This window comes from Phymastichus coffea, unplaced genomic scaffold, assembly GCF_024137745.1.
Source record: "Phymastichus coffea isolate CEN01 unplaced genomic scaffold, Cenicafe_Pcof_1.1 PCOF00027, whole genome shotgun sequence".
In the NCBI taxonomy this organism is placed as follows: Eukaryota; Metazoa; Arthropoda; class Insecta; order Hymenoptera; family Eulophidae; genus Phymastichus; species Phymastichus coffea.
This window is the reverse complement of record NW_026706838.1, coordinates 102,696-109,089: the sequence shown is the minus strand read 5'-3', so window position 1 is coordinate 109,089 and position 6,394 is coordinate 102,696.

Genomic DNA, 6,394 nt, shown 5'->3' with positions numbered 1-6,394 from the left:
CGAATCAATTAGTAATGAAAAAATTCCTTTTGACACGAATAAAAATTTGATAAAAATAAAAAATCCGTTACATAATTGCAACAATAATATAGCTTATTTTGTAAATACTGACGGCCTATCTTGCGATGAAGGTGCTAGAAAACTAATAAAATATAATAAATTAATTTATAGTGAAGTTTTAAAAATAGGAGAGGTAAGCAAAGTTAAGAATAATAAAATACTTCCAATTTGGATTATGTATTCACGAAAAATCCCCTGAGTCTATAACCTGAATAAAAAATAATGTACACGATGCTCTGATTATTTCAAGAGATTTATTAATCAACTTAAACCAAACGGAAATATGTTTTGAAAAAAAGTGAATATATTGAGAACTTGGAATGGTCAATTTTTTATAACAATAATTATTTGTATGGATACAGTTGAGTTTGTTCCGAAAGAAAACCGCAATGAAATATTTTACAAATTGCACAAGTCACATGAAAGGGGACATCGCGGTGTTTCTAAAACTGTTTATAGAATTATACAGAAATATTACTAGGAAAATCTAAAAGATAATATTCAAAGGTATATTCAACAATCTTTAGAATATCAATTAAAAAATCTCACTCGACAGTAAACCAAACAACCCATGATACTCACTGATACTTGCGGTACAGTTTTTGATAAGATAGCCATGGATACAGTGGGACTTTTAAAGCAAACTTCTAAAGGGTGCAAGTATATTTTGACTATGCAGAATCGCCCAAGTAAATTTTATCCTTACAGATCAAGGCAAGAATTTCCTAAGTCAATTAATGTCACGCGTGATCAGGAGGTTTAAAATAAATAAAAAATAAGATTAGACTACAATCAAATAGGTTTCTTAAAAGGTCACATCTATCCATACTGAACTACAATACGTGCGTGCAAGAAACTCCCTACGAAGTTGTATTTGGCCGCTTAGCTTCAATGCCTTCTAGTAATACGTTAAGAGAAGGAGATATGTTCCCCAATCACAAAGGTTGCATCACCGACTTGGTAACACGATTAAAAGGCATACAAAAATTGGCTTATGAAAATCTTTTAGCTTCAAAAAAGAAATCAAAAAAATATTATAATCTACTATAAACCCTAAAATTTTTAAATTCGACGACTTTGTATTTTTAAGATCTAGCCCCAAACCCAATAAACTAGGAAATAAATTTTCTGATCCGTTGAAAATCATTGGGATATTACCAAAACATAATACTAAGTGACTTATAAAGTGGACACTATTTTTTTATGTTTGTGAATTATTGAAAAATAAAATGACCTTTGCTAAACTATATTAAATTACATTTTGTTCAGTTATGTAATCTATTTTAACATAGCTATTACAGTTTTTTAGCATAAACAATTTTTTTTATATAATTCTACCAAAACTGAAATATATTAACTTTTAAATGTATTATGATTGATAACGAATTCAATAATCAATTATGAGATCATTCACATATGATTTTTTTGATAAATAATTGATTAGAAAAATTAATTACTGAAGGTTGGTTATGATTGTGATCATGCGTTTGTTTGAGACCTGCTTCATAATGTAAATATCAAAAATTTTAATCAAAACATTATAAAGAAAATATTAAGGTTGGTTACAGGTCAATAAATAAATCGCGTGCATAGTATCGCGCGCACGTGCAATAGATTTTATTTTGATATAACATGAATTCATTTCAATTTGAATATTTGTTTTCAACACTTCAATCTCGAAATCAACCTTACCAGACCGATGGTTAATTTTGTACTGTTACAGATGACATCCTTCAAAATTTACCATCATGACGAATGGTAAATCTAATTAAGATTGCAATATGATTTTGCGTTTTGACACATAAATAAAAAAAAGTGACACTTTGTATCTGTAAAACATATGGGGGCTGCGTGCTCTGAACGACAACCAATGAGATTTCCAAATTACCTTAGCACCTCAAAGTTTTTAATTAATAATTTAGAGACTAAAGTATTTCTGTTCATTATTTCGGTACATTATTTTTAGATGATTATTTTTTTGGATAATTATTGATCTAGATACCGTGGGGGTGGTTATGGGGTATGCGTGCCCTGATGAAAGACAATCAATCAAATTTCCAAGCTGACTTGGCTTCTCATAGTTTCTACTCAATGATACAGACAAAAGAATTTCCGTTCATAGTTTTGATACGTTATTTTTAAATGATTCATTTTCTGGATAATTATTATTGATCTACATATAGTTCGGTATGTAAGATGACCTGCATGCTCTAATGAATCACAACCAATGAGATTCGTGGCTGATTTGGCTTCTCAAAGAATCACTATATATTGATTCGAAACAATATTTTTGTAGGATTATTAGTAGTATAGTAATGTATTTTAAAAAAGTTATAAATATTATTGATAATTTACTTGCTACCTTGAAAATGAATGAAGTGAAATGCAATGAATAGAAAGCAACGATTGAAGAAAATGAAGAGACAGATCGGAGAATCGAATCGGCGTCCTCCGGGTTGGCAGGCTAGCGCTCTACCACAAGAGCCAATGCTACGTGTACCTTAGAGGATGCTTATTGTGTATATTAGCTACACGCACATACATTTGGTATAGGGCCCGAGCGTGCGGAGGAGGGTAGCGCATGCTCTCTATAGTTCTAACTTAAGGATGCGATGCTATAGTATTAAAAGCGTGCTCTCTCTCTCTCTATCTCTCTTTCTCTCTCTCTCTCTCCCTCCCACTCCTCCCTCCCTCCCACCCTCTCCTACACTCTAGCTAAGCGTGGACCACGGTGCGCGGAGGGGAGCGTATACTGTCTATAGTTCTAGCTTGGGATGCGCTGCTATAGTAGTAAATGTATGTTTTTACTCTCATTCTCTCTCTCCCACGCTCTAGCTTAGCGTGGCTTGGGACCATTCTTTCATAGATGAGATTATTTAGTTCTCTCCAAGGAGGAGAGCTATATTTACTTAAATTCTCACTAATCCATGCCTGCTATCCTAATCGTTTTCACTTAAATCTATTTAAAGAGAGAGAGAGAGAGAGAGAGAGAGAGAGAGAAAAGAGAAAAGAGAAAAGACAGCAGCTATGCTTACTACCTACTCTCTTATCTTAAGTTAGCTATGTCTATCACAAATGTAGATAACAGCTGGTTTGAGGGTGATCAAGCTTCTCCACTACTTTCAGGAAGAGAGAAAGAGAGAGCATCTATGCTTACTACCTACCCTTTTATCTTATGTTGTCTATGTCTATCACAAATGCAGATCATAGACGGTTTAAGGATGATCAAGCTTCTCCACTACTTTCAGGGATAGCTATAATCTAGGAACGTGCGTAGCTTATCTTATTTACAATGGATAGGACTGCTATTACGTTCTTTAGTGTAATGTACGTATTTTAGAGGAAATGCAAACGTCCTATCTCACTCAAAGAATGTCTGCGTTTGTCTGTAGCGTTATGCATATTGTAGAAAAAATCGTAACTGATAATAATGTGATCGTTCGGTAGGATTTTTGATGGTCAGTCTTAAGGGAAACTTCAAGCTGTTAACAGTGAAGTGGTGTTCTATTTGTTACTTAAAAATTTTTATAAAGTGTTTATATATTTTTTATAAATTTATTTCATAAAAAAATGGAAAACATTATTAGAACGTGTCAATTTTTGGAAGATGTAAGTACAATTTTTAAATAATTTAAAAATAGTTTAAATAAATTTTAGAATTTTTTTTTAACAATAATGTTATTTAATCAATTTCAAATTACTAATCCCACCGTTCATACCGTAGCATAAGAGCCGTTATATCGGCTATTAATTGTAATATTAATAACTGTAAGTATTTTTTTCATAATATATATATATTGTGACGGTAAACGTCGTATTAGCGCTAACAACCCAACTATGCGGCTGCCGGCGAGGGCAGCACCTGCTGGTTGGGGCGAAATGTATTGAGGGAATTCGGCACGAGACGTAACGGAACGCGCGCGTACGAAAACAAACCAGTCGAGGATTAGAATCCGATCGCCAAATCGTGCAGAAAATACCTTTGACGTTTTCCCGAGTTTCCCGGAGTGCAGAGACGACAAGAGAGAAGCTGTGCCATAGCCTGAGTGCGTGCTAGAGTGCGAGTGAGCAGTTTTGCCATCGAGGGTGCGAGCGTTTTCACTTTCGTGCTATCGTACAACTGATAACAAGGTAAGCTAGCCAGCTTAATTTCGCGATCACGATAGAATTGTCTATAACTAATCTCTCGTATTCGACAAAAAGCGTGCATGTAATAACTCTGCGAACTGTGAGCGGCGAGCGATCCGACACTGCATGTTGTTGTCGTGCGCGCGGCATGTAAACATAAACACGCGGGCCAAATACAGTGTAATATTAAGAGGTAATAAAAGTTCTCGCTTGTGATACTAACAATATTTTCGACGTATTTATTCCGCATTAGTAGATAGTTGGTTGACTGGCACCCGTTCCCTCCTGCTCTCCGGTTTTCGTGTTTGAACGTGTAGGTAATCACGCGCGCCTTCCTATACGATCGTGCGCTTAAATTAAATAAACGGTATTAACCCCGTTCCAATATATATATATATATATATATATAGTAATGTGGCACATTACAAGGCCTTTCCTGAGTGCTGCATTATTTGCAACACCTCAGAAAGGCCATCCCCGTCCCTTGCCGCTCCGTAACCGGTTGTTTAAAATAAAGCTAAACACGCCCTATACCGAACAATTATTCTTTTCCATGTCCGAACGACCACGCCGGAGATATGGGCGAAACATACTTGCCCAACGCGATCCGACGGACGCCTAAAGAGCAGACAAAAAAAAAGGAGCGCACCACAGAAAAAGAGAGCGCACGCACACACTCACACACATACACTCCCGACCACGTGTTGCCGGCCGGCAAAAGAAAAATGCAAAACCTGACTGGGAAATGCAACGGAGATGCATGTTGATGACACATGCAGATCCGTTACACTCCCAGACACCAACACGAACACTCACGAGGCACTGACACTCCTGGGGCGAACAGAAAATCGCCGATGAAGTGACAGCCGGCAATCAGCTGTGTCGGGCTGCCGAACACCATCGGCGACATCCTGAGCGCCACACACACGAAAATCAGCGACCACACACACAAACACCCGGAAAAACATCACAGAACCGACACGGGAGCGCCTCAGGAGGCGCTCCAACAACCGGCGCAAGGATACAGGGCGTACGCGCGAGAAATTGAGCGGCCATCTTGAAGCGCCGATATAGACTGAAAGCGAGCGAGCGAGACAGACTGAGAGCGAGCGAGCGAGACAGACCTAGACAGAGCGAGCGAGACAGAGCGAGCGAGACAGACTATTTAAAATAATAGATAGAATAATATGTAAATGCGAAGATGAGGGCGCTACGAATAAAACGGCGTATATTATATACGTATCTCCTATAATAAAATTAAAATATTAAATTGGAAAAGAATGAACACGAAACAAATATCGAATTGTAAAATTCGCACGCGGCCGACACCCCTATTATGATAGCGAGCGACAACTACCCCCTTTAGATTTAAATAATAATTTAACTGACCGAATTTGAACCTCTGACAAAATTCGCTAGTGACGTCACGACCAATAGGCAAATTAGAATAAAATTTGATTTCCGTCCGGATAGACGAATAGATAAGAGTAGGGGTAGATCTTTTCCGACAATTAAGGATAGTTACCTTAGTAGGGGGTGAGAGAGAGTAAATAACAACGAAAGTAGGAGAGTTAAGGAGGGCGCTGTATTATTCTAATTTACATACGGACTAATGATAAAAATTCGGAGGGCGCTACCGATATCCGAATTAGCATACCGACCAATAATAACATTTCTTCTCGGAAAGAGGAGAAGAGAAACGATCTTTGACCGCGAGAAGCCGATTCTCGTCCATTTTGCCACTGGATATCCGCAAGGAAGGAGCTAACAGCTAATCGCTATCAGATTATTAGCGCTAGACGCCTTAGATATCTTTGTCAATTTTTTTGCTAATACCGCAAGGAGAAAATTGTAAGTAGGCAAAGTGCTACTCATTTTATTTAATCGCGGAGTGCGGGTTAGATTAGTTAATTTATTTAGTTCAGTGCCGTAGGTCGTCGCGACGCGTGGATCCGTCGACGCCGGTGCCTACCGGATCGTGCTGACCTGTCCGCCATTCCGTGAATATAAATTGAGTGTTTGGTTACGAGAGAAAATCGCGACTTAGTATTCGCGCTGACCTTTCGTCAACTTCTATTAAGTGTTCGTTTTACGGAAGCAAATTGCAATCTAGTATTCGCGCTGACCTTTCGTCAACTTTTGTTAAGTGTTCGGTTTACGAAAGAGAATTGCGATTTAGGATTCGCGCTGACCTTTCGTTGATGTA